Genomic DNA, 25812 nt, shown 5'->3' on the forward strand with positions numbered 1-25812 from the left:
AATCCTGCCTCGGGCATGGATGTGTTTGATGTCCTTAGGTTACTTAGGTTTAAGTAGTTCTAAGCTCTAGGGGACTGATGACCTCAGATTTTAAGTCCCATAGTTCTCAGAACCATTTGAACCATTTTTTGAACTCAAATACAGATCTATGTAAACAGGCAGAATACAGCGTTGCGGTCGGCAACGCCTGTATAAGACAACAAGTGTCTGGCGCAGTTGTTAGACTGGGTACTGCTGCTACAATGCCAGGTCATCTAGATGTGAGTGAGTTTGAAAATGGTGTTATAGTCGGCGCACAAGCGATGGGACACAGTATCTCCGAGGTAACGATGAAATGGGGATTTTCCCGTACGACCATTTCACGAGCGTACCGCGAATGTCAGGAATCCGATAAAACATCAAATTTCCGACATCGCTGCAGCCGGAAAGAAGATCCTAAAAAGAATTACGACTAAAGAGAATCGTTCAAGGTGACAGAAGTGCAGCCCTTCCACAGATTGCTGCAGATATCAGTGCTGGGCCATCAACAAGTGCAACCTATTCAACGAAGCATCATCGATGTGGGCTTTCGAAGCCGAAGCCCCCTCGTGCACCCTTGATGCCTGCACGACACGAACCTTTACGCCCTGGCCGGGCCTGTCAACACCGATATTGGACTGTTGATGACTGGAAGCGTATTTGAGGGTCGGCCAAGTCTCGTTTCAAATTGTATCCAGCGGATGGACGTATACGGACATGGAGACAGCCTCATGAATCCATGGACCCTGCATGTCAGCAGGGATTGTTCAAGCTGGTGGAGGCTCTATAATGGTGTGGGGCGTGTGCAGTTGGAGTGACATGGGATCCTAATTCGCTCTGACAGGTGACATGTACGTAATCATCCTGTCTGATCACCTGCATCCATTCATGTTCATTGTGTATTCCGAAGAGCTTGGGCAATTCCAACAGTACAATGCGAAACCTCGCACGTCCATATTTGCTACAGAGTGGCTCCAGAAACACTCTTCTGAGTTTAAAAAGACTACCGCTGCCCACCAAAGTCCCCAGCCACGAACATTATTGAGCATCTTTGGGATGCGTCGCAACATGCTGTTCAGAAGAGATCTCCAGCCTCTCTTACAGATTTATGGACAGCCCAGCAGGATTCGTGGTTCAATTCCCTCCAGCACTACTTCAGGCATTAGTCGAGATCTGCAGCACGTCTGCGTGCTCGCGGCTGCCCTACATAATACAAGGCAGGTGTACCAGTTTCTTTGGCTCTTCAGTGTAGTACAATACACAGTAACCTTGTATTTTTTTCACAATACGACAGTGCCGAGCGGTAACGAATACCTTCTGGATGTAAGTAATGCCGCATGAAGCTGGATGCCTTTGGCTACAGCAGTCGGAATTTCGTGGACAAATCACCTCTCACTACGGAATCTATGTTGATTTGTGTAAAAGAGATTTTCGTCGACTAAAACGTTTTAATGCCTTAGAAGAAACATGTTCGCAATTCTAAACATACTCTGACGTCCGGAATGTATCGCTGTAACTATGCGCATCTGTCAGTCACTTGAAGAACAACTCTACTTGATGGCGGGAATAGTGTACAGTCTTTCACAGTCAACTGGTACTTTTCGTTGCTAGGAGTTGGCAAATTCTCTGGGTTAACCATTGCAGAACCAGATGGATATTTCATGATGTCCAAATTGGAGTCCCACTGTTTTTTCCCATTTCTCCATTAAAAAAAAATGGCTCTTAGCACTATGGGACTTAACACCTGTGATCATCAGTCCCCTAGAACTTAGAACTACTTAAACCTAACTAACCTAAGGACATCACACACATCCATGCCCGAGGTCGGCTTCGAACCTGCGACCGTAGCGGTCACGTGGTTCCAGACTGAAGCGCCTAGAACCTCACGGCCACAACAGGCAGCTATTTCTCCATCATTTATATCAAAATCAGCCATTTCGGCATTGTACACTGACTGATAGCAGCAACCTTCTTATGATCATATGTAATAAAACAGTTTGAGAGTATAATTGCATAGGCTAGTTCTGAATTCAGTATTTCAACCTTCTCTCTCTTATCTTCCTTATCGATGTCAGTATGGTTAGTAACAAATTTGTTAGAATTCTTTGTCAGGCCAGATGACAAAATTTCACTTTCGATTTGATTGTTGAGCCCTCAACATCCAGTTGGTTTCGATGCTCAGTCCAGCTTCCATTGTCACCTGGGGTGCCTGTCGATCATTAAACACCAGCGATTTGTGTATCTCGAGTCTTGGTCTTCATTTCAAGCACAGTTCTCGCAGTGGCTTAAACTTCAGCGACCTAGAGCACTATCAGGTGCACACTGGTTGCTCCATTAGATAAATGGACCAATCGGCCGGTTCTTGATCTTAAGGGGCGTTTACCATGTGCTAACATATCTTGAGTTGTTCTGCATAACAATATGGAGTCCTTGGTATATATTTCCTCGTGTGTGACTCACCCAGCATTTCGCTGGCGTTTGTGCCATCTAATGTTATCTGGCGATTCGGACCACTTTTTTTTTTTTAGAGTGAACCTGCATGCTTGGCGTGCATATGTGCAGTTGGGTCAGTAGTTTGGGAAAAAGACCAAGTGGTAATCATGGAAATGGTTTACTGGGGACGAAATGCTGGAACTTCAAGATGAGATTACATCAGAAAGAAATCCATGGGGAAGATGATAAAAATGTAAGGGAGAATTGAGAGGCAGAAGTTACAATGGTATGACTGTTCAGAAGGAATGGATTATAATAGATGGTCAAAGAAGTTACTGTGGTGGATCCCACGGGGGGAGGTGTGAAGGGGGAGGGGGGGAAGGAAACTTGGTCGATCGCCTAGAATACAGATGACGGTGTAAGTAGGCTGTTTGCGTTTTTATGTTGGTAACGCCACGTAGGGGTCTGTATTAAAATCGCTGATTGTGCTGAGTGCAGTCTGTGGCTGGTTTGCATTTTTGGAAGTTTCACTATTGTAGCGTTGGGCAACTGGATGTGAACAGCGCGTAGCTTTGCGCAGTTTGAGGTGAGCCTCCAGTAGTGGTGGATGTGGGGAGAGAGATGGTAGAGTTTTGAGAGCGGACGATCTGGGAGTGTGTTCGTCAGGAAAAGGAAGTTTGTAAGACTGGATGTCATGAACCTATATATATATATATATATATATATATATATATATATATATATATATATATATATATATATATATATATTATGACTTTTGAACACTATTAAGGACCGGCCAGTGTGGCCAAGCGGTTCTAGGCACTTCAGTCTAGAACCGCGCGCCCGCTACGGTCGTAGGTTCGAATCCTGCCTCGGGCATGGATATGTGTGATGTTCTTAGGTTAGTTAGGTTGAAGTAGTTCTAGGTTCTGGGGGACTGATGACCTCAGATGTTAAGTCCCATAGTGCTCAGAGCCATTTTGAGCCACTATTAAGGTAAATACATTGTTTGTTCTCTATCAAAGTCTTTCATTTGCTAACTATGCCTACCAGTAGTCAGTGCCTTGAGTAGTTTGAATCTTTTATTTAGCTAGCAGTAGTGGCGCTCGCTGTCGTTCAGTAGTTTGAGTAACGAAGATTTTTGTGAGGTAAGTGATTTATTAAAGGTATAGGTTATTGTTATTCAGGGCCATTCTTTTGTAGGGATTATTGATAGTCAGATTGCATAGCGCAAAAAAAATTTTAAAAATAAATAAATATTGTGTGCGTCATTGTACTGATGATCAGAATAAGTAAAGAGAGAAATGTCCGAATACGTTCAGTTTTGCTCAGCTGTTTGAAAATCAAATAACGTAAGAGGTTTTCCACCACTGTCATTTATAAATTTTTCTAAGGAGATGTTTCCCGGATGCCAAGACTCCGGGAATGAAGGGTTGAAAAAACTGTAAACTGAGAAGGGAGAAACGCATTGGTGTATAATTGTGACTTTCAGAGGTTGCACCATTGACTTGATTTCGTCAAGTTGCCTTTGTAGTGGTCGGCTAGCGGTCCCGAGATACACTAGCAGTCGCAGAAGTCGCTGGCTGCGCGAACAGCTATAAAGAGCAAGCGGCCGCCGACAGAGGAGGAGGAGGAGGAGGAGGAGGAAAGACCGGAAACGCAGTCGGCAGTCGCGCGGTGGTAAACGAGGCGCCCGCGGCTGACGCGGCGCGTCACGCATCACGCACGCACCGGCCGTCGCCTCCGAGTGTGAAACCTGTCCGGCCCGCAACACGCCGGTTAATCGCTCCTCCTTTATAACGAACCGCCGCCCGCCAGGCACGGGGACGACGACAAAAAAAAGGTAAGGAGTGAAATGGGGGAGGGGAGAGGTGTGGGACTGGGGGGAGGGAGGGATGGAACCAGAACGAGAAAATGCGCCGGCGCCAGTATATAATAGTAAAATGGGGCACACCCTCTTCCGCCGTCCCGCAGCATAAAATAAACATAACAGGGCACCTGCTTGCTGGCGGGGTGAACGGGGCAGGGGTCCCGGGCGGATAATGAAGGTGTTGCTCTGTGTGGCTTTGATGTGAGCGATCAATCTCTGCCACATTAAGCGCCGAGATGCCCGGCTGCGAGCCGCCCCGCGGCTCCCCCTCTCGCCCGTATAGTGGGAATCCCCCAGGGCGCTCTCACGCCTTTCCGCCTCCTTCTGAGAAAAAGGCCGCGCCGCGCTGCATAATGCTGTTATAATGCCGGGGTTCCGCGGCGAGACACATTTCGGGTAGTTGCGGTGGACAGGTAGGGCGGCCGGCGGTGGCGGTGGCGGCTGCGGCGGCGGCGGCGGCCGACTGGGGCCGGGCCCGGCCGGGCGCCGCGGTGGTGGGGGGAGGCGGCGGCCACGGCGCGGCCTGCGGCCACAGCCCGCTAGTGCCTCCGCGACTGCCCGCGTGTGAAGCACGCGCCACGCCGAGCCACGCACTCCGCCGAGCGCGGCGCGCGCGCGATCTGTCCGAGTGGTGTCAGTGAGCGTTGTGGTGCCGAGTGCATACAGTGCTTCCTCAGCTTTGCCCTCCTCCCAGTGCTGCGACTCCCGCGTGTGGCTCGCCCCGCCAGGCGCCGGTGCACCATCCCCAGCAGCCGCCACTTCAGACGTCTTCGCAGGAGGTTTCCCGTCGACTCCCGGTCAGGTGAGTGGTGTGCGGGGCAGCCGGCTCTCCGATTTATAAACCGACGCGCGCCCTGCGGACACGACCAGTGCCTCCCTGCGTCCAATTACCGAAGCCCTCCGGCGGCGTCGTCTTCCGACGCCCACGTTGTTGTCGGTCTCGTAGCCGCCGGCACGGCACTTCCCCGCGGACTGCCTCATTATCCGGTCAGTCGCGAACAACCGTTCATCCCACGCCACCCTTGTTTATTTTTCTTTTTACTTTAGTTTCGCCCGTCTCTCGAATTGTCGAACTCTTAATTGAGAAGTGTTTACATTCGCAACCGTCAGGCAGGGTACAGTTAATTTAGACGAAACTTTCGATCTCTCTCTCTCTCTCTCTCTCTCTCTCTCTCTCTCTCTCTCTCTCTCTCTCTTTCCGAAGAGAGTACCGTTAATAGCAGTCTTTGCTGTACATCGCATCTCATTCTGTATTCCACGCCGAAAACAAGAAGAGCTTGTTCCGTTAATCCCACGCGCGAATCTCCACTTCAGCCCCATCTTTATATGGCAGATCACCTGATGTTCATCCAAAGCTCACAAACAATGAAAAAAATCTCTCATTACTAATTTTGGTACCACATTTTTGCTTTCATTTGCGTCTCGTTTGTTTCCGAGGCGGTTGGACTATTTTTCATGGCTAGGTGTTTTCATTCGCAACTCTGAAGCCACTTTACTCGACTGTATGGAACTGTCTCTAATATCATTCATAAAAACTTTAACGGTTAAAGGGGGTGCGAGTTACTTCTGCTATATTCAGCACAAAAAAGTTGGAGGATGATCGTACATGTATAACAGTTTTGTCAAAGATATTTCGCTGCGTAATACCGGCCTCAGGCGGGGAACAGTTAATTTAGCTGGCTTTCTCTCCGAAGAGCGTTAGGTAGGTTGCAGTCATTCCTATTCAAGGAGTTTCACTGCACGTCGAAAAGGTGCAGAGGTTGTCCTACCGCTAAAACTGTCCCGTTGTATCAGATTTTAAGTTATCCAAACAAAACTCGTGTGAAGCTCACAGATATTAGGAATACCGTTATTTTTCATCATTATCAAGTTCACCTGCTTTATGGATGCTTTACAGAGTGACAACAAATGTATTGTTAGCCAGGCGTTCAATCGCCTCTTCGTATTTATCAATGAACATCACAAGCGGATTGTGTTCTACAGAATTTATTTGTTTCGTGAACCGGTTTGCGGCTTACAAGGTCGTCATCAGACGGTAACTGGTACCATCCACAAAGAGGATATAATACTGGTCAATATTACTCATGCAAGCTGTGTTACAGGATATTAAGAAAGATTTTCAGCCGACGTGCATTTAGTAGCACAAATTCAGTGTGTACTGAGATGTCAGTGTATTTAGTACTCGGAGCTCTGTATGTGTTGGTTAGTAAAGAATCTTCTACACTATACTATTAATCTGTCAAATCCTAAAGAGTCGTTCATAGATCCTCTTCTAGTCAACTTATATTTCGTTCTACACACAGATCGTGGCTCAGCTCCATCTTCACAACGACTACCATACGATATTAGTAGCTACACTGATATTCTCTAACGAAAAGTTTCCCTCAGTTTCTTTAATTACAGAGTATTTCCAAGCAACTGTGTATTATTACATAGTACAATAGTACAGCTTCAATATCAGCGAAACTATATTACGATGTTAGTGCATTTAGAATTCGAATTCCGTGTATCTTCGGAGATTGTGGCTGAGTAGCAACGAACAGCATCTCGAAATTGTTGCAATACCGCACTATTTTGAGTCGTAAGACATGTTACAACTATGTTCGAGATGTAATCAAGATAGTGGGTGCAGTCGACTCGTGTGTATTGACTGTGATTTTCTTTTTATACGCTTTCTCTTTTTATTATTATAAGGAGAAGATAGGGCGTTTTTTTCCCCCAGCATTCTTTGACAGCGAGAGCTACAGAGCTTTCTTGCATTCTTTTTAGCCCATGTGGATTTCATAGCGAAGCTTCAATGTCAAGGTTCCGCCAGTGTCCAGTATTTTAAATCTCTAGGAGATTGTCCCATTTAGCGAAGGGGAAACATACTAAAACGCTACACTCTTCTACTACATTTCAAGTCGAGAGTTTATTTTAGCTACATGCCATATGCAAGCCAGTTACTTCAGTCGTATATTGCTGTATATTTGTCACGCTTTCCATTTGTTCTGTTTATGCCAACACACACTAAAATCTGCAAGCTAATGACTTCATTTTTTTCCTTCTTCAGGCAACGGTTTTCTTCGGTGATCCCAGGTATTGAAAGTTAAATGTAATATTTAAGAGAAAGTTCGATGGGCTATCTTACGATCAGACCACTATTCAGCCGAACAACAATCCGCATCACAGTTTTATCATTATATTACTACGTTAGTTTGTTGAGTGTTCGGAACTTCGAATCTCTGAGAGACTGTGTATATTTAGTATAGAAGACAAGCGTGGGAAAACGTATGCCCTAATTCGAGGCGTCAGTTTCATCTCAGCTGTACGTCATAGCGAACCTGTCCACGAACTGTAACCTTCATGTATTTGGTTACCTTGACCACGCATTAAAATATGCATAAAAATAGCTCTGTGCCGATGGTAATCTGACTTCTGTTTCTTAAAGATACCTGGGGCGATATGGTTGTGTGGCAGGTCACTTACTACGCTGTACAATGATTACTGAACATCACCTGCATTTCCTGCATTTTATCTACCTACACCCTGCCGGTCCGAGTTACAAGATCGTCAGCGACTATAGTGACTGAGCTATTTTTCTCTTATAGGAGCGTTGGATACACATGTGGAACTCAGTAAAAAGAATGTGTGTTCGAAGATGATGTCTAAGAAACCACATTCGTCTTATATTACATAAGATTTTTCTCAGTGTCTACTTTCTCACTCTCTTTGGTGCTAATACATTATTATGCAAGCCAACGTAGAAAAAGTTAATGTTTCAGCCGCAGAACAGACTTACGGATACGACTGATATATCTCCATTCGTAGACAGATCTGTCTGGACAGTTTACCGTCACAATCGTTCCTCCTCCATTATTACAGCCAGCTTGAGCTGTAATTATAACGGCCGCCGTAGTGGATGAGTCAGACGCTTTATATTTTCTTTACTGGTGGCTGTAGGCTGTATCACTTGTCACTGAGAAGCTACCCGGGAGTTTCTTTTGCTGTTTTGTTTCGCATAGGGAGCATTTCATCGTAACAACGGCCGTAACAGCCTGTTGAATGCCTCTCTACTATATTACTGACTCTAGTGTTTCGTTTGTAAGATACGGGTATCTGTTCACTCTTCTGTGATTACTGGCCGTCATGCAGTTTTTATGTTTACCCGAACTACGTCTAATTGTGTTCTTCTTGCAGTTTTATTGGAGATGAGAGTTAATGTTCCAAGATTTCTCCGTTATCTTTACATTTCTCTTATTTTTTTGACCGGTTTGTATTCGGGTGGTAGGTGTTGGAAACTTGCTCACATAAAAAAGTGAATTAGTTACTGTTTCCGATGAGTCAAACGCGGTGTGTAGACACAACAAATGAATAATTATTCCGAAGGTTGACGACGAAGCTAATTATACGAATATGAAAGTGGTTCGTGGTGCTGTATTTATCAAACTGTTCGAAAATTAGGCAAGAAGGTATTCACACTCCAATAAAAAGAAATTTAACGTGACACATTAAAAACGAAAGTAGGGCTACGGAAAAAGTCGACACTGAACCGTCGTAAGTTCTAAAGCACAATGACCCTAAGTTGTTGACAAACGTAATGAAATCAAGTTTGTGGAGCAAGATAGTGAGGAATTTATTAGTTATGTATCTAGCTTCTAATTCAATTGACAATCGTTTAGGAGGATAATCCTACCGTGACTAGTTTGGTCTTCGGATAGCTGAAGGTTATCCATCAGCGAAAGTAAGTGGCGCGCACTCGTAATGTGAACAACAAAATGAGGGAGTTTAGAAGCAGGTTACTCCGTATGCCTCTGAGCTGTCGCTTATAACCTTCCATCCACACCGACTTCATTAACATTATTGTTAGGTAATGTGTACACCAATGCTCGTGCACTCTGTTCTTCCTGTATATTATTTTGAGCACTTGATACTTTATTGGACATTTCAATTTAGGATGTAAATAGTAATTGGGATCCAAACATTCATTGGAATACAACCCAACGAATATATTGTGATTTAAACTTACAGAGTGAATTCTCAGTCTGCAACAGCGTGTGCGCTGATTTGGAATTTGTTGGCAGATTAAGACTGTGTACCGGACCGGGATTCAATCCCGGGAACTTTGCCTTTGGCGGAAAAGTCCTGTACCGTCTTAGCTACTGAGGCACGACTCACGATCCACCCTTACAGCTTTACTTTCGGCAGTACCTCATCTCCTATCTTCCAAACTTCACAGCTCTTTTCTTGCAGGAGTGCCAGTGCCGCTATATGTGAAGGAGACTTTGCGTGAAAGTTGAAAGGTAGGAGGTGAGGTAATAGCGGAAGTAAAGCCACGAGGGTGAGTCGTGGCAGCAGTTGCCCGTAAGAGGCAAAGGTCTCAGGTTCGAGTCATGATCTGAACCCACTTCCAAATGTGGTGGTATACGTTCCATACCATCTATTCCTTTAGCACTACAACTGTAGCATTCCTACGCAAGCCACCTGAAGGTGTGTGGCGGTGGGTGCTTCTGGTACCACTAACCGATCTCCAGTTTCCTGCTCCACATGCGAATGGCGCGTGGGAAGAATGATTCTCGGTAACACTTTGTGTTAGCTCTAAAATGTAGAATTTTCTCATCTCGGTCATTTCGTGAGATGTATGTCGGAGAAAGTAACATGTTTTCCGACTCCCCCTGGAAACAGCTCCCTCGAAATTCATTAGTAAACGTCTCTGTGATGCACACTCCTCTCTTACAGTGCCACTGAAGATTACTGAGCATCTCTGTAACGCTCTCGCGCTGACTAAACGTTTCCGTAACCAAATGTGCTGCTCTTCGTTGGATCTTCTCTCTCTCTCTCCCTCCCCCCCCCCCCCCCCTCTCTCTCTCTCTCTCTCTCTCTCTCTCTCTCTCTCTCTCTCTCTCTCTCTCTCTCTCTCTCTCTCTCTCTCTCTCTCTCTCTCTCTCTCTCTCTTTCTTTCTGTCTGACTCTCACCTATCATTCCCACTTCTGTGACGGCTCCCAAACCCAAGGTCCTCGGCGGTACTTTTGGGGAAGCCACCACAAATTGTATAAAGCGTGGGTAGTGACCAGGATGTAGCGATGCCTGTTGGCCGAAAAATAATTAATGACAAGAATTGCGCCAGCTAGAATGAAGAGATAACTTATCTTTATTTACGACGAAACGAGCACTAGCAATACAAGTCCAAGTAATATCCGAGAGTAATCCGTGTACTGAGCCTTGTCGAATACAATAGCAAATATCACACTGCAATGGCTCCTCTATAAACTCCAAGCAATGTTAGCAATAGACAGTCGACAACAGACTGTGTGTCTCGGGGCCAGCGCTCCTCCCTTTATGCAAAAGGCAGAGGGCGCTGCGGACCCGAGCTCAGCCATGGCGCGACCTCCTCCGTCGGCGGTAACGCCCTGAGACGCCGACGGCCGCGACAACTGTGGCCAGCGATGTCACGGTAAGGGATCGCTTGCGCGAGTTGGTTGGTTGGGTCCGTGGATACACCACCTACCTGGTAAAGATCCCAGATTGACGAACAATACTCAAGAATCGGTCGAACAAGCACCTACAAAGAAAACTTCTTTCGTGAATGAGTTATTTTTTCTCAAGATTCTTCCTGTGAACCTCAGTCTGGAATCTGCTTTGCCTATTGTTTTTATGTGGTCATTGCACTTAAAAACGCTCTGGATAGTACTCTAGTGCGACAATATCTGAACGTCCTGTTGTAAAAACTGGTTGTCTTTCGCATGCCTTGAGTCATCGCTGATAATGTGGAAACTGCGGAGCAAATTGATGGTCATTCATTCAAATAATTTTGCGTTGGGGTGTGACGATCGCTGCCAAAGGAAATCTTGATTACGATGGCAGACGGTTATATAGCGTAGTCCGAGGTCCCATGCACTTTTTATTACAAATACCTAAATATCTTTCAATGCAAAGAAATTGAGGGACCTGTATCATATAAGAGACAAATCCCTGACGAGGACTTTTACACACATTACTTACGTCAACTGTGAAAAATGGAAGTGTGTGTGTGTGTGTGTGTGTGTGTGTGTGTGTGTGTGTGTGTGTGTGTGTGTGTGTGTGTGTGTGCGTGCGTGAGCGCGTACATGTGGAGGGGGGGGATTGAGTGAAGGAGGCACTGGTAACTCATAGCGCGTTCTGGACAATGTGATGTCGTTTATGTACTATATAGAATTACAGAAGTGTTAATGAGATGGCGGATTGGATGCCCTCCTGCAATGGAGGGGCAGGATTAAAATCACGTGTGTCCCTAAAAACAAGATCTCAGACGAATGCTTGCACTTTTATTTAGAGAGAGTCGAGCAGACACCTTCCACTCCCTCGCTGCCTCCTTCTCCTCCCCCGCCGCCCTCCTCCTCTCTCCTCTCCAGACCTGCTGAGTATGTGAACTGTGGTCGTATCTATAATCTAATAGAGCTGTCGTTAGAATACCGGACTCTAGCCTTCGTTTTCTTTGGTTTTTTTTGTGTGTAATTCACTGACATTACTGTCTCGTTTTCTGTTCATTAATCTCCCATGTCGCCCTACTAAAATATTGCACATTTGCAGTGTTCCATTTCGTGTATAATTATGTTTAAATATGTTCAGTCATAAGTGATGTTTCATCCGCAAAATCTGGCTAAATTGCTGTACGAATTGACCTTAGTAAATCTAAATGTTGTTTCAGCAAGTCATAAGCAAAGGTTTAGAATTTCTGTTCAGGGAAATCTTCGGCTACATCGCTTCACGAACCTTCAGAAGCCGGAACAGTTTACTTTTTCTTTCCTCCTTCTTTTTCTTCTTCCCCTCCTCAAGCATCAGATACGATAGCATATTCGATACTCATCTGCTGCATGGTCTACCCTCTATCTTTCTGCCTCCATTGTACTGTCGGTAATAGTCTTTTAGTAACAGTCTTTTCTCTCCAGGTGTTCAATGATCTTAAAACATTTCAGTCTGTTTTGTCCCTGAGGACATTTATATTTTTTGTTACTGTTTCATTTAAAATCCTGTCTGATCTGGTACAGTATTCCACTCTTCTTCGAAATACAGAGAGAGATGCTGCAGTGGGTTACACAATGGACACACAACCGGGAGGACTCCAGTTCAAATCCCAGTCTGGCTATCTAGAATTAGGTTTTCCGCGGTTTTCGTAAATGGATGAAGGCGAATGCCGGGGTCTCTCCTTTCGAAAGGCCGCGGGCTGTTCCCTTCCAGTCCTCGCCAAGTTGAAGTCTAATGATTTTGTCGTCGCCAGGACGTTAACCCTTGATTTCCCGTTCATACTTTTTCTGTTAAGAGTACTTATTTATTGCCTCTGGATTCTACTGTTTACTTCACTACCGTGTGACACAGCGTCTACAATAATCCTGTAATAGAATCTCATTCGTGTCTGAAGGTGCTGCTAATTGTCTAAAGGTGAAATTTTTTCGCTCTAGCAGCGGTAAGTAATTGAGAACGCAGATATCCGGAACATTTTCTGTGTTCTATTACATCATCGTTAGCTGTAATCTTGCATCTTTTTTTCTTTTAATTTGATCATCTTAGAGAAATCTTTCACACTGAACTCTTCACTGGGTGTATGGATACTTCACTGAAGGTTGGTTTCATTTTCGGGTAATAAAATTGCGTCAGCTATATATAAAAGTGATTTAAATATAGTGTTCTTGTTCAGGTGTGTTGTTGCTTACTTTTATTTTTTCGGTATCCTGATACTGCGTCTTTTTAAAGTATAACAACATTCGCGAAACGCAGCAGTCGAAGACCTCTCTTTCCAGATTTCGAAGAACAATTTTCTAAATTACCTTCCTCAGAAGTGAACTACTTTTACTGTGAATTTTTTGAATGAATCACAGTCTGTCAGCTGCCTTTACTATCGTTGGCGTTATGGGGTCGCGCCCCCGAATGTCACTCCTTACGAATATATCCCGAATATTTAATGAATTTAACTGTTTCCTACTACATTTCGACAATCGTGGAATCAAACAGCAACATGTCATTCCGGCTATTTATGTCCAGTACAGTTAATCCACACGTTAGGTCTCTAGCAGGAATGAAGCAGCACTGTAACTGTGGCGGGGACTGCATATTTGTTTTGCGATAGTCAAAAGTAGTATCCAGTGATCAATATTTCTCAATAACAACAACAATGTGTAGAACTGACTGAATTTATTTATGTGACAAATTTAGTTTTATCGTAAATTACCTGTAAAAGCAACCCTTGTGGTGTATACTGGAAATATGTGTATCGAAAATAAAATGAAATTTTGTCCCCATAAATGTTAATTTAAGCGATGACATCCGGTGAAACTTTTCCGTAGAAAAGGGCAATAATTTCACGAAACATAAACAGCGGCCATTTCTAATTCAGTCTGTCTCCGTACTCTCAGCGTACCGGACTAGGTGGAAATTTAAGTTCTGTTTTATCGGCCCTTTGCAGACAAATAAACGAATATGCTAACTGACACACAACGAATCTGTAATATTTGTATACGAGACGTATGAACTACATACTTAAAAACCGTTGGATTTATGAAAGATCACTCATATTCCAGTGTACCCTTTAGGCACAGCATACTACGTTCAAAGACAGAGAATGTAATAGGGGTACATATTCGTCGTTCGGTGACACGGAGACGGATCGCCGTTCTGTAGACAGGATCATATGAGAGTATCATGGAAAACAGGGAGCTATCCATTTCATCTGACAGAGGGAATTGAAAGTTGATGTGAAACTATTAGCACATTATTAGATTTGAGAGTAAACGCGTTCTTTGAAATGACAGAGAAAATAGAGCAGATCCAAAGAAGAAAACAACATTTTATCGTGACTTTATGTAATAAGAGCGAGAGTGGCTCATCCGACAGCAGTGGCAGACACTATAAGAGAGGAGTTGTACTGTGTGAGACACAGTTAAAATTTTTAGACGATACTTTCGTGTGTGAGTCATCCAATATATTACTTCCCCCAGCATATATCATCTTACGAAAAGACCACTAAGGTAAGCTTCGCGTTTCGGTCGTATGGCGAGGTTTACCAACAGACATTGCTACGACGTAATATTATCGACTTGAGCAGATAAGGGGCAAGCGCCAGTGGTAGACGAAATATTCACCAATCACTCCGTGATATGGTTTGAGGAAGTCACGTCTACGATGCTAGCTGCTGATATCCCAAAGCCACTAGGCAAAGCAAGAAAACGAAAATTTGCTCACTGTGCGAGAACGGTATAATAGGACGAACGCTCTAAAAATTTATAGCTGCTAAATTTGATACACACAGCTGCTAACTGTAGCAGTAACTCTGACTAAACTGAATAAGCATCTAATCGAACTGTGGTTGGATTAAAAATACTGGTAGGGCCTATGTGATTTTATCTGATCTGTGCCGGAATACATCGACCGTAGTACCTGCCCAGTGAGGGAATGCCACTCTCTCGACAACTCATGCCCAAATGTTTTTAGTGGGCGATCAAGGGCACCATGCGGCCTTGCGTTATCTCGTTGAAATAAAACTTTATGGAGATCTCGAATATAGGGCATAATCACCGCCCTGAACACGTCAGAAATGTCACGGCCGCTATGCAAATTACCGGATATGCGAAATAGAGGTGATCGTACTGTGCACGGCGCATATCATCACATCAGATACCGGATTCGTATATGGATGACGAACGAGACTGGCAACTTTTGTTCTTCTCTGAGCCTCCATACAGGTGTATGTTCATCTTTAAGCTGCACGCAGAAATGGGATTCTTCTGAACGGACGACAGGGTGCCACTGCTGCACCCTGTGTTGTCCTTGAGCGCAACAATACTCTCACCCCTCTCTCAGCTGTCGCGCCAAGACAATAAACAACATTGGTCGCCGTGATTGCAGTCGTCGCACTGTCCATGTGGATACTTGTCTTGCTGCAAACAGGCTCATTTCCTGACTTAAGTTGTATGATGTGCCGGCCGCTGTGGCAGAGCGGTTCTAGGCGTTTCAGTCCAGAACCGCGCGGCTGGTACGATCGCAGGTTCGAATCCTGTCTCGGGCATGGGTGTGTGTGATGTCCTTAGGTTAGTTAGATTTATCTAAGTCTAGAGGACTGCTGATCTCAGATGTTAAGTCCCATACTGCTTAGAGTCATTTGTCTATTTGTGTATGATGTAGCTGTACGGTCCAGCACTGCTGAACAGTATGACTGTCCTCTCGGGCGCTAGTCGCAGGGGGCCGTTATTGTCCTCCTGAAATCGTCAATTCTACATTTGCAAGACAGTCGTGAGATGTCGGTAAATACGTTCAACAATCTCGCATAACGATAAATGGCGGTCTCGATAGCCCACAATTTTGACACATTTTGGCAGACGTTTCTCTTACTTATACGAGGCACAAAACGGTTCTCTCACAACCAACGGTCTTACCCCGTTCAATACACCGCGTAAGATCACCAAAGTGATGCAACTTCAGGTGTGTCCAGTGGTTGGATGGGTAACAGTCTAGGTACACCGCCACTTGCTGTTATTTGCTTTCCCTTTGCCTTTTCGGCAAGAGGAACAATGGGTGGTGGCTTCGAGATCCTAATCTCCACAATTTGCACCAGTCTCCAGGATTGCATTCCAAATCTCTCTCATGGTGTGAGAGCGAGTGAGACTATTGGGGGTGATTCGTCCTCAGACGGTGACCTTAAGCTCGGCGACCCCGTTGGTGCTATTCGAGAAGACTAAGCTATGCGCCAGCACCGAGTTGCACTTCTCGCTTCCCTAATCGTCAAACATCATATATGACATCACACGATATACAGCCATTATAGTCACCTAGGCTTCCCAGATACACTTAAAAACACACAACTCTTGTGTTTTTCGAAGGAAAGGTGCCGCAACCCGCGATGGACATAAAAACATTTCCGATAGCCTGCCGAAACTGCCTTTCGTGTCTCCCAGCCAACAATGCCCACCAATTTAATTTTTAACATTAAAATGTGATTTCTGAACCGCGGTGTGTAATCTTTACTTATAGAGGTCGATCTCCAGATGGTGTTACAAACTTTCAGGGATGATAAAGAAGGATAAATGTATCAATATGAGGAGAGGGCCCAGCTCCGGAAATGACCGAGTCGAAAGTTATAAGCGAACTCCTCTTGAGACTGGACTACATGTACCGGTACTGTTAATGGTAAGATTGTAAGGTAAACAGCTTTCAGAGATGGTTTATGGACCAAAAGCAGGAAAAAATGCTTAGTAAACATGGCTTCTAAAACTCGTATCTTACGAGCACTTATGCGATAGTGTGAAAAGTGTCTCCTCTACTGCAAGTCTTCGGAGGAGGTAGTCTGGGCCAAAAGAAGAAAAAAAAAGTCCGGTAAATATGGACTCTAAAATGTATACCTCAGGAGCTGTGAACACTTGTTCGCTCTCGCCACTGTGAGACACACCTCTTCTATAGAACAACTCCAGCTCTTAAGGTATGCATTTTATAGCCCACGTTTACCAGACATCTTTTCCTTGTTTTTGTCCAAACTACCTCCTCGGAAAGCTGCATGCTCTACAATCTTAGCCATAACGGTACCGGCTCACATACGCCACTGTAAGAGGTATGAGAACGATTTTCGTTTGTAACTTTCTATTCGGTCGTTTCCGAATATCAAATTGATGCATTTACCGTTCTCCATCATCCCTGAAAGTTTCTAATATCACAGACTCATCTTGTACACACAATGTGAATGTCGTTACTGTTATCTTGTTCGGGTGTGCTCAAATGCCATAATTTCTTGCCAGATCACGGAAATTTGGCGTTTGTTGCATCTCGCATCTACATCTACATGACTACTCTGCCATTCACGCTCAAGTGCCTGGTAGAGGGTTCTTCCAACATCCTTCAGTCTATTTCACTACCGCTCCGTTCTGTAACAGGGCGTGCAATGAACTCTTAAATCTTACTGTAAGAGACCTTATTTCTCTTATTCAGATGATCATTTCTTACTACGAAGGTCGGTGATTGAATTTTGGTGAAAAAATGTCGCCGCAACGAAAAACACCTTCGTTTTAATGATTGCCATCCCAACTCAGTTATCATATCCGTGACACTCTCTCCCGTATTTCGCGATAATACAAAGCGAGCTGCCTTTCTTTGAACTTTTTCGATGTCCTTTGTCCTTTCTGGTAAGGGTCCGGCACAACACAGCAACACTCTAGCGAGGACGAACAAGTGTAATGTAGGCAGTATCTTCAGCAGACATGATGCGTTTTCTAATCTGATCGTTCCAATTTAAGTTGTTCTTAATTTTAATTCTTAGGTATTTTATCGAATTGATAGCCTTTAGGTTTGTGTGATTTGTGGTGTAATCGAAACTTCAGACTTGTTTTTGTACTCATGTGGATGATCTCACAGTTTTCCTTATAGAGAGATAATTGCCACTTTTCGCATCATTCAAATATCATGACTAAGTCGTTTTTCAATTGGTTTCGATCTTCTGATGACTTTACTAGACGATCAGTTGCAGCAGCATCTGCAAACAATATAACTGGGCTGCTCAGTTTATCTCGTAAATCGTTTATGCAAAAAAATCAAATGGCTCTGAGCACTATGGTGCACTATGGTGTGAGGTCATCAGTCCCCTAGAACTTAGAACTACTTAAACCTAACTGACCTAAGGGAATCACACACATCCATGCCCGAGGCAGGATTCGAACCTGCGACCGTAGCGGTCGCGCGGTTCCAGACTGAAGCGCCTAGAACCGCTCGGCCACACTGGCCGGCTCGTTTATGCAAAGGAAAAGTAGAGGGCCTATAACACTTTCTTGGAGAACACCGGATATCACTTCTGCTTTACTCGATTGTTTCTGTCGATTACTACATACTGTAACCTTCCTGAGAGGAAATCACGGATCCAGTGGCACAGATGACGCGTTACTCCACAAGCACTCTATTTGATTAGAAGTCTCCTGTGAGGAACTGTGTGAATAAAACCTTCCGGAAACTTTTAATTATGAAACAGGTTTGAGAGCCTCTGTCTTTAGCACTTATTACTTCGTGCGAATAAAGAGCCAGTTGTGCTACCCGGCCGCTGTGGCCGAGCGGTTCTAGGCGCTTCAGTCCGGAACTGCGCTGCTGCTACGGTCGCAGGTTTGAATCCTGCCTCGGGAATGGATGTGTGTGATATCCATAGGTTACTTAGGTTTAAGTAGTTGTAAGTCTAGGGGACTGATGACCGCAGATGTTAAGTTTAAAATGGTTCAAATGGCTCTAAGCACTATGGAACTTAACTTCTGAGGTCATCAGTCCCCTAGAACTTAGAACTACTTAAACCTAACTAACCTAAGGACTTCACACACATCCGTGCCCGAGGCAGGATTCGAACCTACGACCGTAGCAGCCGCGCGGTTCCAGACTGTAGCGCCTAGAACCGCTCGGCCACAACGACCGGCTGAGATGTTAAGTCCCATCGTGCTTAGAGCCATTTGAACCAGTTGTGTTTCACAAGGACGATATTCTCTGAATCCGTGCTGACTGTGTGTCAATACATGTTTACCTTCGAGGCCGTTAACTGTTCGAACACAATATATGGTCCTGAATCTTACCTCAAATCGACGTTAATGATATGGGTTGAGCACTGGTGTAATCTGCTGCCGACGTTAATGATATTGGTCTGTAATTCTTTGGTAATGGTGTAATCTGTCCAACTTTCCAGTCTTTTGGTGCCTATCTTTCGTCGAGCGAGCGGTTGTGTATGATTGCTAAGTATGGGGCTATTACATCAGCACTAGCTTCTCCGCTGCCTGCTGGTGATCTCTCCGTTAAGAATGCGGACACGCGGGAGAACTGAGCGGCCTTTCCCAAATCTGAGGACGGCGGGCGGTCAAGTGGCGCGCCATTAACCCGCGAACCAACAGTGTCAAGGATCGGCGCGCGAAACCCCACAGCAGGCAGCGAGGCGCGGCGTGGCTGCCCGCCAACCCGGCCAGCGGCTAGCGGCTAGCGGTAGCCACCGTCGTGGCGCGCCGCCGTAATGGCAGAACAGGTTATGCGCTGCTCGCCGACAAGTAATTGCGTTCTCCGGCGCCGCGCGGCGCTCAATGGCGGCCGTTTTTTCTGCGCCGGGCCCATTGATAGAAGGCGAGATAACTCGAGCAAACACCGCTGCCGGCCGCGACTGACACATGTCGCCGCTTATCGCCGGCGCAAATCGATACGCGAGTTTGTCAAGTCGTTAAGGTCACCGCTGGCGCCAAAAACTCGCCCGGGAGATGGGTCGCTCTGTTGCGTGCGTCTGCTGGTTGCATCGTCCTCGCGTCTCACAGTCCAGCTCCCCACCTTGATCAACATTTAGCTGGCCGGGGTGGCCTAGCGTTTCTACGCGCTTCAGTTTGGAACCGCGCGACTGTTACGGTCGCACGTTCGAATCCTGCCTCGGGCATGGATGTGTGTGATGTCCATAGGTTAATTAGGTTTAAGTAGTTCTAAGTTATAGGGGACTGATGACCTCAGCAGTGAAGTCCCATAGTGCTCAGAGCCATTTGAACCATTTGATCAACATTTATACACTATTAGACATCAGAAACTCGACATTCTTTCTCATTCCACCTATCTTCCTTCCGACTGTTGCCCGCTGCTACGCCTTTATTCTTTGTGGTACCCACTGAGAGTGAAAATAAGGTTTTATGACGTCTTCTCCTCTTCATCAGAGCCTTCTAGCTTCTTGGAACCATCCGCTGAAACTTTACGTCTACAACCTTGGGTTGGATCTTCTGCTGTAGGTTTTTCGTATTAGCATATTTATATTTTTCACGTTGGTCTACATCTCCATCTACATGTACATCCGTACTCCGCAAGCCACCTGACGTTGTGTGGCGGAGGGTACCTTCAGTACCTCTATCGGTTCTCCCTTCTACTCCAGTCTCGTATTGTACATGGAAAGAAGGATTGTCGGTATGCCTCTGTGTGGGCTCTAATCTCTCTGATTTGATCCTCATGGTCTCTTCGCGAGATATACGTAGGAGGGAGCAATATACTGCTTGACTGCTCGATGAAGGTATGTTTCGAAACTTCAACAAAAGCCCGTACCGAGCTAGTGAGCGTCTCTCTTGCAGAGTCTTCCACTGGAGTTTATCGATCATCTCCGTAACGCTTTCGCGATTGCTAAATGATCCTGTAACGAAGCGCGCTGCTCTCCGTTGGATCTTCTCTATCTCTTCTATCAACCCTATCTGGTACGGATCCCACACTGCTGAGCAGTATTCAAGCAGTGGGCGAACAAGTGTACTGTAACCTACTTCCTTTGTTTTCGGATTGCATTTCCTTAGGACTCTTCCAATGAATCTGTCTGGCATCTGCTTTGCCGACGATCAACTTTGGAATTAACTGCTACTTTGGAATTAACAGCTATATTGTAGCAAAATGATAAGGCATCTTCCTTTCTATGTATTTGCAGCACATTACATTTGTCTACACTGAGATTCAATTGCCATTCCCTGCACCATGCGTCAATTCGCAGCAGATCCTCCTGCATTTCAGTACAATTGCGTTTTACGTACCACAATGAAAATTGCTGGCACATTAAAACTGTCTCCTGGTTCGAGATTCGACCCTGAAACCTTTCCTTTCGCTGGCAACTCTCGTACCAACTGAGCTCGTAAGGTTCGTGCTAGGGCTGCTGCTAAAATATCGATATATATATATCTGTAATGTTTTTTTCACAGATATACAGATACCGAAATGGCAACTTGGAGTGCCGATATTTTTATTCTACATTATATTTTTTCGCAGTTTTCGGTACATATTTGAAATTGTTCTTTTGAAATTGTAGTGGAACGTATTTTTACTTTCACTGTGTGAAGGAATCTTACGACTTTTTGAGCTTTTATCGCGTCTAGTCTTCCTCTTTGACTGTGTGAAGCAAGTATAAGTGTACAAAAAATAAATCCGACTGCACTCGGGGTGGCAGTGTGAATAGAATAACAAGATTTCCAATGTAAAGAAATAGTACACCTGTTACGCTATTTCTTCTAATCTGCGCCCCGTGGGGTAGCTACGAGGTCTGGGGCGTCTTGTCACGATCCGCGCGGCTTTCCCCGTCGGAGGTTCGAGTTCTTCCTCAGGCATGGGTGTGTGTGTGTGAGTGTGTGTGTTGCCCTTTTCGTAAGTTAAGGTTAGACTAAGTGGTGTGTAAGCTTAGGGACCGATGAGCTCAGAACAAGACTACCTGGCCCTTCATATATACTCCCTTCCCCCTGTGGGCCCGGAGGCCACAATAGGCCCAAGGTATTTCTGCCAATCGTAAGAGGCGACACCTTTCGGCCTTTATGTGATGGTCCCCTGTAAGGTTTGACTTCCATTTTTCAAAATTTTCCCGTTTAGCGATCCAACTGGGGAAAGGTGCCATACATGGTGCATAGTGCCCATCGTGCATTGATACACAGTATTTAGTCCACTTTCTCATCGTGGCATTGCTGTCCCGCTCATCCTCCATCTCTTGGGCGAGGACACCTTCCTGGATGCGTTTTCCTCCACCCATTATGCAGTGTCGTTTTCTGCGCCGACGATGACCACGAAATTCTTTGCACCTCATATCCAGCATGGCAGCCAGTCCTTTGTGGTGGGCAGCCATGTATCCTGTTGCTTGTAGATCCCTGACTACTTTAGAATCGCTCTGCTAATGCCTGCGACGTTAACTCCCCACGTATATCAAGGAGTAAATGCCTGTCACCCTGGGGCATCGGGACTCCCAATAATGGCAATCCTGCCAGGTGGGCTTTGCTGCGGCTGGTTGGCACCCTTGGGAAGGGCCTCTGGTCGGAGTGGGTGGCATCAGGGCGGATGACACGCGATGAAGCATTCGATGCTGATCAAACACCAGCAGTCTGTAGGCGTTCCAAGTCTCAGAACAATGCAAGGAAGTATCATCCTAAATCGTTCCCCTCCCTGGCCACAACATGGCAGGAACGCCAGGCTAAGGATGGCAGCGAACCTTTATTCACCCCTGTACTTCACATGTAAGAGAGCTGCTGTCTCGATGTCTCAATGAAGCCTAAGTTTTTTGCAGAGCTTATAGAGGACAAGTTTGGGGAGGTGGCGGGCTTGTCCAAAATGCGGTCTTGATAAAAACGGCATCTTATGCCCAGTCGCGGGCATTACTCGATTGTGACAAGCTGGGGGATGTTTCCGTTATCATGCCTCATAAAAGCTTAAATGTGGCGCAAGGTATTATATTCCACAGGGACCTTCTTTTGCAGTCAGACAACGAGCCGCGCGCCTACTTAGAGTGGCGAGTAGCTCATTTCGTCCGGCGCGTCCATCGGGGTCTGAAGGATCATCAGGTTGCCACCAGTGCCTTCATCTTGGCCTTCGAGTGTGACACCTTACCAAAGAAGGTCAAAGTGATGGTCTACCTCTGTGTTGTCAAGCCATATATCCCTCCCCCTATGTGGTGCTGTAAGTTCAGCCATATGTCTTCCCACTGTACTTCCAGCATCACATGTCAAGATTGTGGACGTCCATCCCATCCCAATACTCCATGTGCCCTGCCATCTGTGTCAACCGTGGAGAGCATCGTTCCTCTTGCTCAGCAGACTGAGGGATTTTACAGTGAGAAAGGAAAGTCATGGAATACAAGACCCTAGAATGACTGACCTACACTAAGTTTAAGAGGAAATTTGAGCACCTACATCCTGTGGCTATGACCTCCTACCAGTAGTTCATCGAGCTCCAGTCAGCTCTCAGAGCCAGAAGACTAAACCTGCCCCCTTGATGGTGGGGGCCACTTTCCTCCCTGTTGCTCCCATACCACCTACCTCAGGAGTACTGTCACCACAACCACCAGGGACACCAGTCCCTACTTCTCAGATGGAGACGTGTAAGACTTCTTCGGCTCCTCTCGCTATGAAGCTGTCTTGGGTCATTCCCTTTCCAGGTTTCTGCTGGTGGGAAAGATGACACCCACTAGTGGCTGAAGTGCCCAAAAGCAGCTGGTCGTAGGGCTTCACGATTATCCTCCATCCCAGAGATGGAATCAGTGACACCCTACCAGTTGAAGAAACCCAATGATCAGCGAGAGAAATCCAGAAAGGAGACCCCCAAAACCAAAGGAGTTGCGGTCGCACCCACACCACAGCTACCTACAAGCTCTGCATCTGAGGATAAGGTGGTGATTCTGGTGTCTGCTGAGGACTTAGATCTCGCCAGACCCTCGGGCACAATGGATATAGCCTGTCGGTGGCAGCAGGTGACCCTAAGGTGTAGACTGCCTCACTGAGTGTTTCATTCCTTCCCAGTGTCACGATCACGTCATCCTCCAGTGGAACTGCGGCAGTTTGTTCCATCCACTGGCTGAGCTACGGCAACTATTAAACTTTACACATGCTTCCTTCATTGCCCTGTAGAATACCTGGTTCCTGGCAATGTGGATGCCTGCCCTTCGTGGCTACAGGGGGTATTACAAGAATCGTAGCGATTATAACAGAGTGTCAGGTGGAATTTACGTCTACGTCCTGAACTTGGTATGTAGTGAACCTTTGCCCCTTCATGCTCCTCTTGAAGCTGTGGCTGTCAGGACATGGACGATACAGGAAATAACTGTCTGCAACATTTATCTCCCTTCATATGGTGCAGTTCCCCTGAACGTATTGGCTGCACTGATTGATCAACTCCATAAACCTTTCTACTTTTTGGGAGATTTTAACGCCCATAATCCCTTGTGGAGTAGTACCATGCTTACTGGCCATGGTAGAAATGTCGAAAATTTACCGTCCCATCTCGACCTCTGCCTCTTAAATACTGGGGCCGCCACACATTTCAGTGTGTTTCATAGTAGTTACTCGGCTATTGATTTATCAATTTTCAACCGAGGACTTCTAACTATCCACTGGAGAGCACATGACGACCTGTGTGGTAGTGACCACTTCCACATCTTCCTGTCACTCCGCCAGCGTCATGCCCATGGATGCCTACCCAGATGGGCTTTAAACAAGGCAGACTAGGAAGCCTTCACCTCTGCTGTCACTGTTGAATCTCCCCCACATGGTGCCATCGATGTTGTTGAGCAGGTCACTACAACGATCGTTTCTGCGACGGAAAACGCGATCCATCGTTCTCCAGGATGCGCCTGGTGAAAGACAGTCCATTGGTGGTCACCGGAAGCCGCGGAGGCAATTAAAGAGCGTCTGCGAGTTCTACAGCGACATAAGCGGCATCCTTACCTAGAGCATCTGTTAGCCTTTAAGCGGCTCCGTGCCCACGTTCACCTACTTATAAAACGACGTACAGGAGCGTTGGGAGAGGTACATGTCGACCATTGGGCGCCATACGCAACCTGTGCAAGTCTGGATGAAGATCAGACGTCTTTTTGGGTGTCCCTGGTGTTAACATCAATGGCGTGCTCTCCAACGAGGCAAACGCGATTGCCGAGCACTTTGCTGAGCACTATACTCGAGCCTCCGCGTCGAAGAACTACCTCCCAGTCTTTCGCACCCTCAAACTGTGGATGGAAAGGAAAGTCCTCTCGTTCAGTGCACGTCACAGTGAACCCTATAACGCCCCATTTGCGGAGATGGAGCTCCTCAGTGCCCTTGCACATTGCCCCGACACAGCTCCTGGGCCTAATCGGATCCACAGTCAGATGATTAAACATCCCTTGTCTGACTACAAGCGATATCTCCTTGTCATCTTCAACTGGATCTGGTCCCATGACGTCTTCCCATCGCAATGGCGTAAAAGCACCATCATTCTGGTGCTCAAAAGCGGTAAAAATCCGATTGATGTTGGTAGCTAACAGCCCATCAGCCTCATCAACGTTCTGTGTAAGCTGGTTGAATGTATGGTGTGTCAACGAGTGGGTTGGGTCCTGGAGTCACGTGGCCTACTGGCTCCATATCAGGGCGGCTTCCGCCAGGGTCACACTACTTCGAGTCTGCCATCTGAACAGCCTCTTCCAGACGCCAACACCTGGTTGCCGTCTTTTTTGACTTATGTAAAGCATCAACACGAACTGGCGACATGATATCCTTGCCACATTGCATGAGTGACGTCTTTGGAGCCTGATCCCGATTTTTATCCGAAACTGCTTGTCCCTCCATACTTCCCATGTCCAAGTTGGTGCCTCCATAGTTACCCCTATATTGAGGAGAATAGCATTCTGCAGGGCTCTGTACTGAGTGTATCTCTATTTTTAGTGGCCATTAACGGCCTAGCAGCAGCTGTAGGGCCGTCGGTCTCCCCTTCTCTGTATGCAGATGACTTCTGCATTTCGTATTGCTCCTCCAGTACTGGTGTTGCTGAGCGGCGCCTACAGGGAGACATTCACAAGGTGCAGTCATGGGCTCTAGCCCACAGCTTCCAGTTTTCAACCGCGAAGTCATGTGTCATGCACTTCTGTCGGCGTCCTACCGTTCATCTGGAACCAGAACTTTACCTTAATGACGATCCACTCACTGTAGTGGAGACATCGATTCGTAGGGCTGGTTTTCGACGCTGATTGACATGGCTACCTCACTTTCGTCTGCTTAAGCAGAACTGCTGGTAGCACCTTAATGCC

General features: G+C 46.0%; 1 protein-coding gene across 1 annotated transcript in view; it reads left to right on the plus strand.

Annotated features, from left to right (window-relative positions):
* Window positions 1-4873: 4873 nt before the first annotated feature.
* The window catches only part of LOC126282257 (uncharacterized), a 1335550-nt gene continuing 1314611 nt past the window's right edge, over window positions 4874-25812 (plus strand). The window contains exon 1 of the mRNA XM_049981855.1: window positions 4874-5126. The gene's annotated coding sequence lies outside the window, so the exon portion shown is untranslated. The remainder of the gene's footprint in view (window positions 5127-25812) is intronic.

This window comes from Schistocerca gregaria, chromosome 7 (assembly GCF_023897955.1).
Source record: "Schistocerca gregaria isolate iqSchGreg1 chromosome 7, iqSchGreg1.2, whole genome shotgun sequence".
In the NCBI taxonomy this organism is placed as follows: domain Eukaryota; kingdom Metazoa; phylum Arthropoda; class Insecta; order Orthoptera; family Acrididae; genus Schistocerca; species Schistocerca gregaria.